This window comes from Equus asinus, chromosome X (assembly GCF_041296235.1).
Source record: "Equus asinus isolate D_3611 breed Donkey chromosome X, EquAss-T2T_v2, whole genome shotgun sequence".
NCBI lineage: Eukaryota > Metazoa > Chordata > Mammalia > Perissodactyla > Equidae > Equus > Equus asinus.
Window position 1 is genome coordinate 137,392,696 of NC_091820.1, and position 14,935 is coordinate 137,407,630.

The window sequence follows — 14,935 nt, forward strand, 5'->3', positions numbered from 1 at the left end:
ACAAAAGTTTTTAATTTTGAGGAAGTCTAATTTAAATTCTTTTTCTTTTGTTGCCTGTGCTTTTGATGTCATATCAAAGAAAACATTGCCAAATCCAAGGCCATGAAGATTTACCCTTATGTTTTCTTCTAAGAGTTTTATAGTTTGAGCTTTTACATGTAGGTTTTTATTCCATTTTGAGTTAATTTTTATATATGGAGTGAGGCAGTGGTCCAACTTCATTTTTTTGCATGTTGCTATTCAGTTGTTCCAGGACCTTTTATTGAAAAGACTGTTTCTTTACCCATTGGATAGTCTTGGCACTCTTGTCAAAGGTCAAATGAACATAGATGTATCTTTATTTCTAGACTCTCAGTTCTCTTCCATTGATCTATATGTCTATGCTTGTGACAATACTTTGCTGTTTTGATTATGGTGGATTTGTAGTAAATTTTAAGGTTGGGAAGTTTGAGTCTTCCAACTTTATTCTTCTTTTTAAGATTGTTTTTGGTGATTTGGGGTCCCTAACGATTCCATACAAATTTTAAAATGACCTTTTATATTTCTGCAAAAGAGGCAGTTGGAATTTTCATAGTAAAGATATTGAATCTGTAGCTCAATTTGTGTAGCATTGCCATCTTAACACTATTAAGTCTTCCAATCCATGAACAAGGCCTTCTTTATTTTCTTTCAGCATTTTTTTGTAGTTTTCAGTGTACAGGTATTTTACCTCCTTGGATAAATTTATTTCTAATTTTTAAATTATTTTTGATGCTATTTTAAATGGAATTACTTCTTAATTTCATTTTCAGATTGTTCATTGCTGGTGTATAGGAATATAGTTTATTTTTGTATATTGATGTTGTATCCTGTAATCTTGCTAAACTTGTTTATTCTAATAGTTTTTTATTTGACTCCATAGGATTTTCTGAATACAAGAACATGTTATCTACAAATATAGTTATACTTCTTCCTTTCCAATCTGGATATGCCTTTTATTTCTTTTTCTTGCCTAATTTATCTGACTACTACCTCGAGGACAGTGTTGAATGGAAGTGGCAAAAGCAGGCATCCTTGTCTTATCCCTGCCTCAGAGAGGAAATTAACCAGTCTTTCACCATTGAGTATTATGTTAGCTGATTATATTGTAATGACAGAATAGAATTGGATCATTTTTAGTTCCAGTATGACAATTTCTGCCATTTGATTGGATTTTTTCTTAAAGATTGTCACTTGAGCTAACATCTGTTGCCAATCTTCTTTTTTTTTCTTCTTCTTCTTTCCCCCTAAAACTCCCCAATACCTAGTTGTATATTCTAGTTTTGAGTGCCTCTGGTTGTGCTACGTGGGACGCTGCCTTAACATGGCTTGATGAGCAGTGCCACGTCCATCTCCAGGATCCAAACCGGTGAAACCCTGGGCCATCAAAGCAGAGCACATGAACTTAACCATTCAGCCACAGGGCTGGCCCCTGATTGGATTATTTAATCCATTTATATTTAATCTCTTTATTGAATCATTGGAATTATGCCTGTATTTTACTTTTTGTTTTCTGTAAGTCTCATGTTTCCTTGTCCCTCTAGTAATCCTTTGCTGCTTTCTTTTGCATTAAGTGAACATATTTCCTAATATAACATTAGTTTCTTTAATGATTTCTTTCACTATATTCTTTGAATTATTTCCTTACTGGTTGCATTACGGCTTACCATATACATCTTATCAGAATCTCCTTTACATTTCTGGTAACTTAATTCCAGTGATATATAGAAACATTACTCCTATATAGCTATTCTTTTTCTCCTGTTTTGTGATATTCTTCTTATACATATTAAATCTGTTACAAACTCAACAATACATTGTTATATTTATGACTTTATATATTTATGTGTTTTAAAGAAGCTGAGAGAAGAAAGGAGAACAAGTATATATTAGTGTATATTATACTAACCTTTTTATTTACCATATTTACATCTCTTTATTTATTCCTGTGGCTTCAAGTTATCACCTGATGTCATTTAATCAAGCCAATACAACTTTGCTCCCACCTACCCCCTTGGTTCTATTGCTGACAAATATATTGCTTTTCTATATGTTATAGTTTCAACAATACCGTTAGATTCTTATTATTTTATACAATTGTTTTTTAAAATCAATTAAGGAAAGAAAAGAGAAAAAATCCATTTATGGTGAATTCTGTAATTAAATAATTCACTTTTTTGGTGCCCTTTCCTTCTTTGTGTGGGTTTGAATTATTTTGGGGGGCCATTTGTTTTCAGTCTAAAGAATTTTCTTTAGTATTTTCGTAAGGTGGGTCTACTAGCAATGAAATATCTCAGTTTTTAAAAAATCTTGAAATGTCCTTATTTCACTTTCATTTTTGACAAATAGCTTTACTGAATATAGGATTCTTGGTTGATAGTTTAGTTTTTTGAGCATTTAGAATATATTATTTCACTGTCATCTGTCCTCCATTGTTTCTGATGAAAAGAATCAGCTATCATTCATATTGATGTTCTCTTGTGAGTGAGGAATCATTTTACTACTGCTGCCTTCAAGATTTTCTCCCTTTCTTTGGCTCTCAGCATTTTAATTATGATGTGTCTGTTTTTGGATCTCATTGTCTTTGTCCTGCTTGGAGTTCATTGAGCTTGTTGATTGTCTAGATTAATTTTTGTCATTAAATTTAGGATGTTATCTGCTTTATTTATTTAAATATTTTTTCTGTTCCTTTCTCTCACTCCTCCACCTCTGGTATTTCACATTATGTGTATACTGATGTGCTTATTGGTATCTCACACTTCTCTGAGACTATATTCATTTTCCTTCATTCTTTTCCCTCTTTCAGATTGCATAATCTTTATTGATCTTTCATTAAATTTGTGGATACTTTCTTCTGCCACTTGTTATTTACTGTTGAGTCCCTCTAGTCAATTTTTCACTTGAGTTTTGAATTTTCAACTCTGGAAAATTCAGAAATTTCTCCAGAAAATTAGTAATTTCTCTCTTTATTATTTTCTATTTGATCATACATTGTCTTCATATTTTCATTTACTGCTTGAAACATGATTTTCTTTAGTTCTGTAAACATATTCATAATGACTACTTTGGAGTCTTTGTTAAATCTCACATGTGGTTGCTCTCACAGGCAGTTTCCATTGCCTGATCTTTCCCCATGTATGGGCTAGACATTCATGTTTCTTTGCATGTCTCATAATGTTTTTGTTGAAAACTGGACAGTTTAGATAATAGATTGTAACAACGCTTGGTATCCCCCCATTCTGGGGCTTGTTATTGTTATTTGCTTATTTACTTGTTTAATGACTAGCTACATTATCTTAGTGAAGTCTATATTCCCCAGAGAGTAAAGACCTTGGTGTCACTCTTCAGAAGGCACAACCTCGGGCATGTGCATAGTCACCCTGGGATGACAGTGGTTTTAGCATGGCTCTCTTTGACTGTCTCTTTCCCTGACTGCACCCATCTTTTAAACTCCAATAATTTGGGGGATTTTTTTGCTTTGTTTGTTTGTTTTTGCTGAGGAGGATTCACCCTGAGCTAACATCTGTTGCCCATCTCCCTCTTTTCACTTGAGGAAGATTTGCCCTGAACTAACATCTGTGCCAATCTTCCTCTATTTTGTATGTGGGTCACCACCAGGTACAACATTCAGACTGTGCTGGTAGGGAGAAGAGAGGGAGTGGGTCATGGTTCAAATGCCATAGACTCTCACTGTTCTTACCAAGTGTCAATAAATTTTCTTGAATAATTCTTTCTTCATTTGTATATGCCCTTAGGACCATTTCCAGAGATTTTAAATGGTTGTCTTAAAAGTAATTTCCAAATATTTCACTGGAGAGTGGATCCATGGTGCTCTTTGTGTTGCCATTGTAAGAAATGGAATGCCCCAATGTAATTTTTGTTACTTGATTTTAATTTTTATGTTTATCTTGGTTTCATGGTAATCTCTTTCTCCATTTCTGCTTTCATTTTTGTTAGATGGATAGCACTGTATTCCTCCCCCCTACCATAATCTAATGTGTTGTAAATTCTACTATTTATTTCTATTCTGCAAGTTATTGTCTTCAAATTTCTAGCAAACATATTTAAACTTATAACTTCCCATCAACAAAGAATATTAATCAAATTTTAGCTTTTATCCCAAATAAGACTTTTATTAAGCTTTTGTGTGCTTGTTGCCCCTCCCACATTATGCAGGTTTTATTGATATCAACTAAATTTTTATTTCAAATCATTATTTTCAATAGTATGTCACTTGTATTTTATAAGCCATTTCAGCTGTCCTATGCTCTTTGGGTGGCATTCTACCCATTCTGACTCTTTGGATAAGTATGGTTCTCCTTAGTGGAAGTCAGGAACATGTTAAGCAATTAAGGCAGTGAGGTGCCACAATTGTTATTTATCCAAGGCAATTCACTAAAGCCACAAGGAGAATGATATCTCTCATCTTCCATCTCTGGGATTTCCTCCTGTGTAGCAAAGCAACTGGTAGAAAACATGAGGTAATATGAATGCACAAACAGTTGAGTTTGCAGGCTGTTAAATTTTTAATATCCCTATTTATTAATAGTATCCTGAGTGAATATATGAGATTTCTGGAGCGGAGTAGATTAATCATTATTTACTTTCAAGCAAATAACTTCGTAGTTCTCCTGTGCCCCAATTTCTTACAATTGGGATGATGAGATGTCACCCTTCAGAAACAGAATTTAAATTTCAGGGAAGGAATGCAAAAGAAGTGAATCTGGGCATTTATATAGAAGAGAGAGGGGGCTGTCTTTTTTTTTTTTTTTTTTTGCTGAGGAAGATTCACCCTGAGCTAACATCCATGCCAATCTTCCTCTATTTTTAGTATGTGAGCCGCCAGCACAGCATGGCCACTAACAGAGCAGTGTAGGTCTGTGCCCAGGAACTGAACCTGGGCTGCCAAGTGGAACATGCTGAACTTAACCACTAGGCCACTGGGGCTGGCCCTATTAAAAGAAGGGAGAAAAACTTTTTCTCCTTGGGAAGGATCTGGTGTTCTTGCTATAATATTTTGGAATGTAAATAAATCTCTCTAGAGGAAAGATAAGCCCGTTGTCTCCAGCTTAAAAATCTAGGAATGAAATGTAACACATACCTCTGATGATAAATCTCTCTAGAAATCTCTAGAGTTCTCTCACTATCAATACAGTTGTAAATTACCTTCCAAGGCTTGCCCTTTTATCTCAGGTCCCAAGTTTCAGTAAGATTTGCTCAGCAAGCCCTAACTGTGCAGGTGTTACTATTTTCTCTACAGGCCCACACAGGCCCAGGAAATCCTTTTATTTAGCTCCAGAATATACTCATTTGATTTATCCTCTCTCCACTGCACAATCCCTTCCAGACCTCTTGCCCTGGCCTTTCTCTAAGGGGACACTAGATAGACTATGTGATTTTCCTCCCCTAATTACTGGTTACATGGCTCTTCTTGATGCAATATAATTCACAAAAAGAAGGACCCTAAAATCGGGACACCTGGCAGTGATACTTGTATAGTGAAGTCTTGCTTGGACACTAAAGTTGAACTCCAGTTGTGTTCCTTGCTTGTCTTGGTCATTGAAATAAGGACACATTACAACATGCTTATCATCTGTTTCTCTCTAGAGCTCTCTTAAATCTACCAATTTAACACATTCTAGTTTTTTTAACCAAACCTTTCCCATTTCCCTTCTCAAATAGATATATTTTCCTCAGATCGACACTATCTAAGTGGACGCTTTCTATCTTAAGACTCAAGTCTTTCTCTAATCATGGAAATTTTAGTTCATAATTACTTAGTTCATTATTATTTCATTCTTTCAATTCTCTCCATTCTCCTTCTGGGACTCCTATTACATAGACATTTGCTCTTTTAGATCTGTCCTATGAGTCTCCTAACTTTTCTGCCATAATCTTCCTATCTGTTACTTTGGCGCCACATCTGGGGAGAATGCCACCAGTTAATCTTCCAGTTCACTAGTTTGTGATACATATATCACAATGTTTAGAATGTTGAATCATTCTGCTGAGATTTTTGACAATAATGATTGTTAGTTCAAACTAACTGGTTTCTCTGATTAATTCTTTTTTCAAAGCAGACTGCACTTGTTTAGTGGATGTGCTATCCTTTTATATTTTTAGAGAATAATAATGACATCTATTTTTAAGTTCTCTTAGTTTTCTTTATTATCTGTTTCTTTGAGTTTGGTTCTTCTTTTTGTGCATTTTGTGTCTTGCATTCAGGTGGTTGGTTTTTCTTAAATATTTGGTGATCTTTCTCTGTTTATATAAATCAGGATCTAACTCTGTGGTTCTCAACCTTGTTTGCTCATTAGAATTGCCTTGGGAGCTTTTAAAAACCCTGCTGTGCAGACCATACCACAGACCAATTAAATAAGACTATCTGGAAGTGGTACCCAAGCACTTAAATTCTTTTTCTTTTTATTTACTTCTTTTTTGGTGTATAATTTACATATAGCATAGTGCAAAAATTGTAGGTGTACGGCTCAATAGATCTTTATCTGAACCATATACACATAATAACAACACATCATGACTCAGATAAAGACATAGACCAAAGGTTGACAAACTTTTTCTGTAAGGAGCCAAATGTTTTTGGTTTTTTGGTTCAGCCACTCTCTGTCACAACTACTCAACTCTTATAGTGAAAAAGCAGCCATGGACATTATGTAAATGATGAGAATGTCTGACCCCTGATATAGGCCATTTCTAGCACTCCAGAAAACTCTCTCTTGCCCTCCCACTTAATACCCCCCTAAAGGTAACCCCTGTTCAGTGTTAGTATTTAAAGCTATCCAAATGATTACAATATGCAGCCAAAGTAGAGAATCATTGATCTAGACTGATCAATATTAATAGCTGTGTGTATTACCACAGAATAAATAAAACTCCCAATTCCCTATGCACTGACTCAGGATTCTGATTACAGAATCCTGACTATGTTGGGGTTAGAGGCCAGCATTGCAGGAGCTCTATATCCCTTGTGCACATTGAAGATACCTGCGAAACTCTCCCGCAGCAGACTCATACTTTAACTCAAGAAAATAACAGTCAGCTGCTTTGAGAGCAGATTATCAATTAAGCTGCTCCTCCACTCTTAATTATTCTGAAGACTCTCTCTATGGAGTTTTTCCACTCGTACCTATAGGTGCCTCTAATCTTTTGGTCTTCCTCACTTCAGAGGTCTCTTTCTCACCTATATGGAGCTTTAGTTTACTCAGTTCTGTTAAGATCCACCATTAATTTTATTCCATTTGAATTCCACCTTCCAAAATTTGCTCAGTGTTCTAGACTATTGATGGTACTCTTCAAGGATGCTATTACATCATTCTTATTTTTACATTTCTCTCACAATTTCACTGGAATTTTGGGAGGGAAAAGAGGTAAACATGAGTTATTAGTAAAATATCTTGAAAGTGAAGTCTCCTGAAATGTTTTAGCACATGGTTGATGGACATAAAAAACTGGAGAGATTTTGACCATCCTTTCTCCCACTCAGATCCAGTTTCAATGACTACAGGGTTCTTCAAGAAATCTAAAGGGGATAGTTTTTGTCACCCTATAATTCTGGATGATTAGAAGGACAGTAGCGGAAGCCAAGAGGTGGAAGGACATGAATAAGTCAGAGTCTGATGGATGGTGTTTCAGATTCTGTCCCTCCTTCACCCTCTTCTTTTAGGAAGAAGCAGAGATAAGGTTATTTATCATTTGCTATGCATTTGACTTCAAATAAAAGAGAAAATCAAATTAAGCTAGTTCAAATAAAAAGGAAGTTTATTGAATCACATAATAAAGAGGTAGAGTGAGCTTTAGGGCTGATTGATCCAGTGGTTTACTGAGGTCATCAGGGAATCATGTTCTTTCCACTCTGCTGTCCACTGACTTCATCCTATGACTGGTTCCTCTTGGGTTACAGGACAGACTAGACCATCAAATGGTGTTTGCTTTTCATTTGCATTCAGAAGGAGGGAGAGCATTTCTGGTGGAAATTCTGTCAAAAGAATGAACAAGAATTCTCCTGGAATCCCTTAGCAAATTTTTCATTTCTCATTCCCGTTTCTGAACTAATTAAGAGAAAAGGGGGATGCATTACCTCAGACCAATCAAGTCTGTCTCAGGTGCTAAAACGGGTCAGGTTCACCCAAGATATATATGCTCAATGTGGAAGGAGTGGACTCATAAACAAAATCTAAGGTTCTGTTAGAACGAAGGAAGAGAGAAATGCATGCTGTATTATTGATTGAGTAGACATTTCCAGGTGGTGGCAATTGGAAAGCTATGAGAAAAGGGCAATGTGATTGAGTGGTTCAGAGGCTGGGAGAAGGCAGGTTGTTTGCGCATGTTGCTTCACCATTCTGTGCTTGTTTCCTCATCAGAAAAATAGGGATAAAATAATATCAGCCTCTTAGAGTTGTGTGAGAGTTTGTTCATTCACTAAATAATTTTTGAGCATTTGCTAGACGTTGGACAATATTCTAGCAGGAACTACTATGGTGAAAAAGGCAGATTAAGTCACTGCTCTGAGAAAGCTTCCTGTTCAGAGTGTGTATAGATGCATAAGTGTGTGCAGTCGGGGAGGAAGAGAAGCATGAAAAAAACTTTATAATTTCCTCCATCCAAAGCAGCCCCTTCCTCCCTCTGTTTTAGGGGCCAGCCCACATTCAGGACACAATGAATCTTTTTTATTGAGGTCACATTGGTTTATAGCATTGTGTAAATTTCAGGTGTACATCATGATATTTCGACTTCTGTATAGACTGCATTGTGTTCACCACTAAAGATCTAGTTTTCATCAATCACCATACATATATGCCCCTTTACCCCTTTTTCCCTCCCCTTACCCCCTTTGCCTCTGGTAACCACCAATCTGTTCTCCATATCTATGTTTTTGTTTGTTTATCTTCCACATAAGAATAAAATCATATGGTAATTGTCTTTCTCCCTCAGACTTATTTTGCTTAGCATAATACCCTCAAGGTCCATCCATGGTATCATAAATGGCAAGATTTCATCTTTTTATGGCTGAGTAGTATTCCATTGTATATATGTACCACATCTTCTTTATCCATTCATCCATTGATGGGCACTTAGCTTTTATGATCTTCTCTCTGCCAAGCAGAAAGGGCCCTGGTCTTCAGGAGAAAGCAGGGGACTGGCCAGCTGTGCTAATGTCAGGGTGGGCTCATCTGTGGAACTGGGGGAGGGACTGGCAAGCCCATGATGACTGCCCATCTAAGCCAAGACCTCTCATCTACGCTTTACCAGTAACAGAGCTGTTACCTCCATCTCCACTCGCCTGACTTGGGGGTCTGCCTCTCCAGTCCAGAACTCCATAAGGGAGGAGAGGTGCTACAGATTGGGCCCCTGAAATCCCAGTTGGAGCCTATTGGAAGCTTTTTGGAAATGCAGTATCTCAGGCCTGCCACAGATCCTCTGAGTCAGAATCTGCATTTTAATAAAATCTCTAGGGGATTCACAGGCACATTACAGTGTGAGGTGCACTGACTTCAGACACTTGCTTTCAGCCTGTGTGGAGGCAAGGACAGTTTGAGAGGGTAAGTGAGGTTTTACAATGATAACTAAACTTTTACTCTGCCCAATCCTCCTGTACACCTTTAATGTTGTATTTATTATCTTGGCATTCTACAGTTACCATAGCAGAAAAAATTACATAGCTTAATTTCCACCCACTAATGAAATTATTTTTGTTTGTTTTGTGTTTTTCAATCCATAGCAATAACATTTACTCTTGAAAAGTCTGTTGCAATTATTTATGTCTATAACTCTTACCAAAAGTGGCATCACAATAATAGGAAGCCAATAAACAGAAGGCTGTCCTACTGTGAAATACAATTTTTATGTTCCAGATTTGGAGTGCCCAGGGTCTCTATTGCAAAGATTTGGGATGTGTCGAAGGCCTTCTCACAGAAGGCCCCACTTTCCTATAAAATGAGACCTATAGAGGGACAGCTTTATTCTCAGAAGCTTCTCTAATGGGACCCAAAAGAGCAAACACTCCGAAGCCCTGAGCTCTAGCCAGCCAAGTGGTGTGTGGGGGCAGGGAGCAGGAGTTTCCAGGATGGTACAGTGAGTGTCTCCATCTTTTTCTAGAGTCCAGTCTTCATAGACTTAGGCTCTTCAATGCTCTCAAGGCAAGCTTTGAGCAAGATCTTGGAATAGGATTCAGAGCAGTAGTGACCAGTTCCAAGGCTAATATGAAATGAACCCCTGGGGATTCCACCTACTTCTTTTAGGATGACTTTGAGAATTTTGGAAAGCCCCTCTCTCCACCCTATTGAGCCTAAACATGGTTCTGAAACAAGAATCGCTTTGACCGGTGTCCCACATTTTTCTAGGAGGACTCATAGAATCCTTTAGATTATTACTTCATTCATTCATTCATGCATTCACTCATGAACTTACTCTGTGTCAGGCCCAGAGCTGGGAAGTGAAGATGTAATAATGGCTTGAATTATTTGGTTATATTTTCCTCACCTCAACACTGATGCCTTTAACCTCCTCTTCACTGAAGATTATGTCTCCAGGTTCACAGTCTTCCTCTCTCCGCCAAGCTCTGCTATCCTTCCAGGTAACTACAATATACCTGTGGAAGATCCATCCAACACCCTTGACCTCCTCACTAACAATGGCCTCCTCCTTCACTAGACTTCAGCTGTCTACTCTATTGATTATACTTTAATCTACAATGATATCTTAAATTCAAACAGTCACTTCTCTAACCATAACTGCTATTATTACAACTCACTCATCTATTCCTAAAATACCTGTTTTTCAAACTCCTTAAGAACTTCGATCCCTTCTACTTCCTATTCTTTTATCGATACTCCCAACTCCTTTTCCCTATTGTTCTCATATCCCATTTACACAACGAGCCATTCCTGCCTTGTCTTCATCCACTTAGCATGAGGAACATTGGCTGCTAGAGAAAAATCTCATCAGTAGGTAGATTGGCTTCAATGAAAATTCTTAGTCTTCAAAAATTCATCGGACAGGATCCCCTGTACTTCCCTCCATTCCATCTAAAACTTACCTGCAACTTCATTAAAAGTGATCTTTCTGGGGGCCAGCCCCGTGGTACAGTGGTGAAGTTCACATGTTCTGCTTCTACAGCCCAGGGTTCGCCGGTTCGGATCCCGGGTGTGGACATGGCACCGCTTGGCAAGCCATGCTGTGGTAGGCATCCCACATATAAAGTAGAGGAAGATGGGCACGGATGTTAGCTCAGGGCCTGTCTTCCTCAGCAAAAAGAGGAGGATTGGGAGCAGTTAGCTCAGGACTAATCTTCCTCAAAAGAAAAAAGTGATCTTTCTAAGATTACCAAGGATACCTTTGTTGCTAAATTCAATTATAATCTCTGTATGATGACTCACAAATACACATCTCTGATTCAGGTCTTTCTCCTAACCTCAAAGCCATAATATCCAACTTTTTCCTGAACATCTCTAATTGCATTTCCCCAAATTAAATTCCCTCACTCTCAACACAAAGCTGTAATTAACGAATGGCACAGCCATCCATTTAGACATCCACTCTAGAAACCTGATTATCAACTTATACTCCTTCCTCTTCTACTCCCACAGATTTAATCACAGACCAAATCCTATCCATTCTATTTCTTAAAATTTTATCCTGTTTGCCTTTGGCTGGGGTATTAGAGAAGCTGGACGTACTATTTTCATTACCTTTGTCTGGAACATGATATATTGTTTGAACTACTTGAATGTCCTCTCTGGTACCGGCCTTACTCCACTCCATTCTGTTCTACCAGCAGCAGTCAAAAAGATCTTTCTAAATCTCACCTGATCATGCTATTCTCCTAATTAAAATCCTTCAATGGGTCCCTATTGATCTTCAGATGAAGTTCAAACTTGCTGTGCTGGCCTATAAAACTCTGCATGACTGACTTCTACTCAACTCTGCACCTGAATCTCCATCACGTGCCACTACACTCTGTTCTCTGCCCTCCCTACAGTACCCGCCTTTTGAGCCACACTTGACTACTGACAATTCCTCAACAGCTACTTGCTCTCTAGGGCATCTGGTCATTGCATGTGTTTCTCATACATAGAATAGTCTTTTCCTTTGTTAATCTCACAGAGTAGGAAGAGGGGCACAAGGGACAATGAATCACAGTTTGAAAAATTCAGCTGAAGTTTTATCTTGAGCTTCCAGCTTTGCAAATAGAAGAAAAGGAATATATGTAGATAGCCTTGAAAGGGGAGAGAAGAAAAGATCACCCTCCTTGACATTTCTCTTTGCTGCTACCAGCCCCTTACGCCTCCCCCTCCATTTCTGTTTCTCCCATTCCCTCGGATGATTGACAACTAAATGAAATCCACTCGAAAGATGGCTTTAGTGGGCAGCCTGGGAGGGGGCACCGAATTCCTGCCATACCAACGACTGGGGCATCCTTACAAGATGAGGAAGTTTCCTTATAGTTCCTGGAGGAGGCTGCGCCACTCTTCTTTCTTGGTTTCAAATTACATGCTTTACCCCTGGTCTGAGTATATTGTTTCTAACTTGAACCCCCAGGAAAAAAGTGAAACTTCTGCTAGCTGTGAAGTGGGAGATACGCAGAGGCTGATGACAAGAGAATCGTTGGATGCAATAGCCTTGGTCTGACTTGTTGATTTACACACCCTATAAGAAACAATTTAAAAATACATTATGCACAAAATTGTGCTTATGTGTTTACATCAGAGGAAAGTTATACTATACAAAAAATCTTCAGATGTGGAAAACTGTAATAAATTGAGCAGATGACACAAAATGAAGTAGTTATTGGCTTCAATTTAATTTTTTCCTGGAAACCAGGGTGATGGGGCAAGGCCGTGGATGAAGGTTGGTACCTGGGGCAGAAGAGGTGGGAAAGAACCAGAACCAGTTCTGTCTTCCCTGGGATTCCCTTTCTCTGATGTGGACAGATGTGCTTCACTTTCCCAGTTGATACAATGTGACAAATTTTGGGTCCTTCCTGTACCAAGATTTCAGGGAGGCCCTGCTGAGACACTGCTGCCCAGGCCTGTCTCTTCTTGGTCTGTGGGTCTGCTCTAAAGTGCGAATCTGAGGGCCTAAGTGATTCCTGAAGACGTGAGCATTCTGCCCAAAAGCCAGAGCTCAGGGGCTGCCCCAAAGGCTCCCAGACAGGACCTTAAATGCAGCTGTCCCTGCTCCCACAATCCCTTAATTGCTGATTCCCCTCTATGACTGCTCGCTGAAGACATCTAGGTGAATTTCATTTAGTTGTCAATCCCTTAAGGAGGTGGGTGGAGAGAATGAAAAGGTCTATAGCGAAGGAGGAGGATTGGGGGGCTGGCAGCAACAGAGAAAAACATCAAAAAAGATGACCCTTTACTCCCTTCCTTGCTCTCTCCTTGCTTCTCTTTCAGGGTTATCTATCTCTTACACTGTGGCTTGTAGTCTCTGTGAGTCTTTTTGCCCCACTCCTCCTGGAGGCAGAGAACCAGTGACTATTCTGTGCCTGGCACTTGCATGGACCTGGGAAGTACAGACGTAAACCGTCCCTCCCTTCAAGGAGCTCACAGTCCTATGGGAGACAGCCAGGTAACCAGCACTGACAACACCCTATTCTCAGTGCTATGGCAGTGATAGCAGATGGGTGCGAGAGCTAGGACAGGGACACAGCATCCGCGGGGATCAGGCAGATTCTCAGACACTCAGACCATCAGTCCCTATACTTTCTCCCAGTATGGCATTGCCTTTCTGGCATCACTGCCATCCGGGTCCATAGCCCCCTCTGTGGCTTTCACCTATTCTCTAAATGCTTTTGTCCCCTTGTCCTTTTGCCCTAGCACTTGTCAAAACCCCAATTTGTGTGGCTTCTCCCTGCCCATACATGCCCTTCCCTAAGCACTTCTTGGAGAAAAGCCCAGGCGATTCGATCCTTTCCTATTCTGTGTTAAAAGTACTCCTTGCTCACCCATGGGGACAAACATTACTGACAAAATCACTGAACCAGGGCAGGCCTTTTTTAACGATGCGAAGCGGAAGATTGGATACCTGTGCTGCAGGTACCCCATTCTTGTTGTATGTGACCAGAAACCTCCCTCTATGCCAGTGCTGTTCAGCCCTGTCTGTTTTGTTCTGTGCTGTATTCCTAGCGTCTAGTATAGCGCTGTGTGTGCAGTAAGTACTTGTGCAATGGATTTCCTGCTACCCCAAGCCAGAGTTTTCAACAGAGTTTGAACAGGAGTCTTGTATTCTGGGGGTTTAAATGTTTGCCCCAATCAATAAACCAGCAGTGAATCTAACATTCAACTGGTGAGCCTTGGTTATTTTCCAATGAGTAGAACCCAGGAAAGAAAGAAAGGGGAGGGGAGGTGTATTGGTTTCGTATGGCTACTATAACAAATTACTGCAAACTCAGAGTCTTAATACAAATTTCTTATCTTGCAGTTCTGGAGGTCAGAAGTCCCAGATGAGTCTTACCAGCCTATGTTCCTTCTGGAGGCTCAGGGGTAAATCTCTTTCCTCGCCTTTTACAACTTCTAGAGTCCACTTGCACTCCTTGGTTCCTGGCCCTCTTCCTCCATCTTCAAAGCCAGCAATGTTGGGCTGAGTCCTTCTCAGGCTGCCATCTCTCTGGTTTTCTCTTTGGCCTCCCTCTTCCATTTATAAAGACCCTTGTGATTACATTGGGCCCGCCCAGAGAATCCAGGATCATATCCCTATTGGAAGGTCACCTGATTAGCAATCTTAATTACCTTTTAGCATGTAAGGTAATATCCATAGGTTCTGGTGAAGAGGATGTAGATATCTTTGGGGGAACATTATTCTGCCTACCACAGGAAAGATTCTGAGGCCTCAGACTCTCATGTTCGTAAATGTCAGCCATCCTTGTCTCTTTCTGAGTATCCTTGTGCCCAGTGCCACA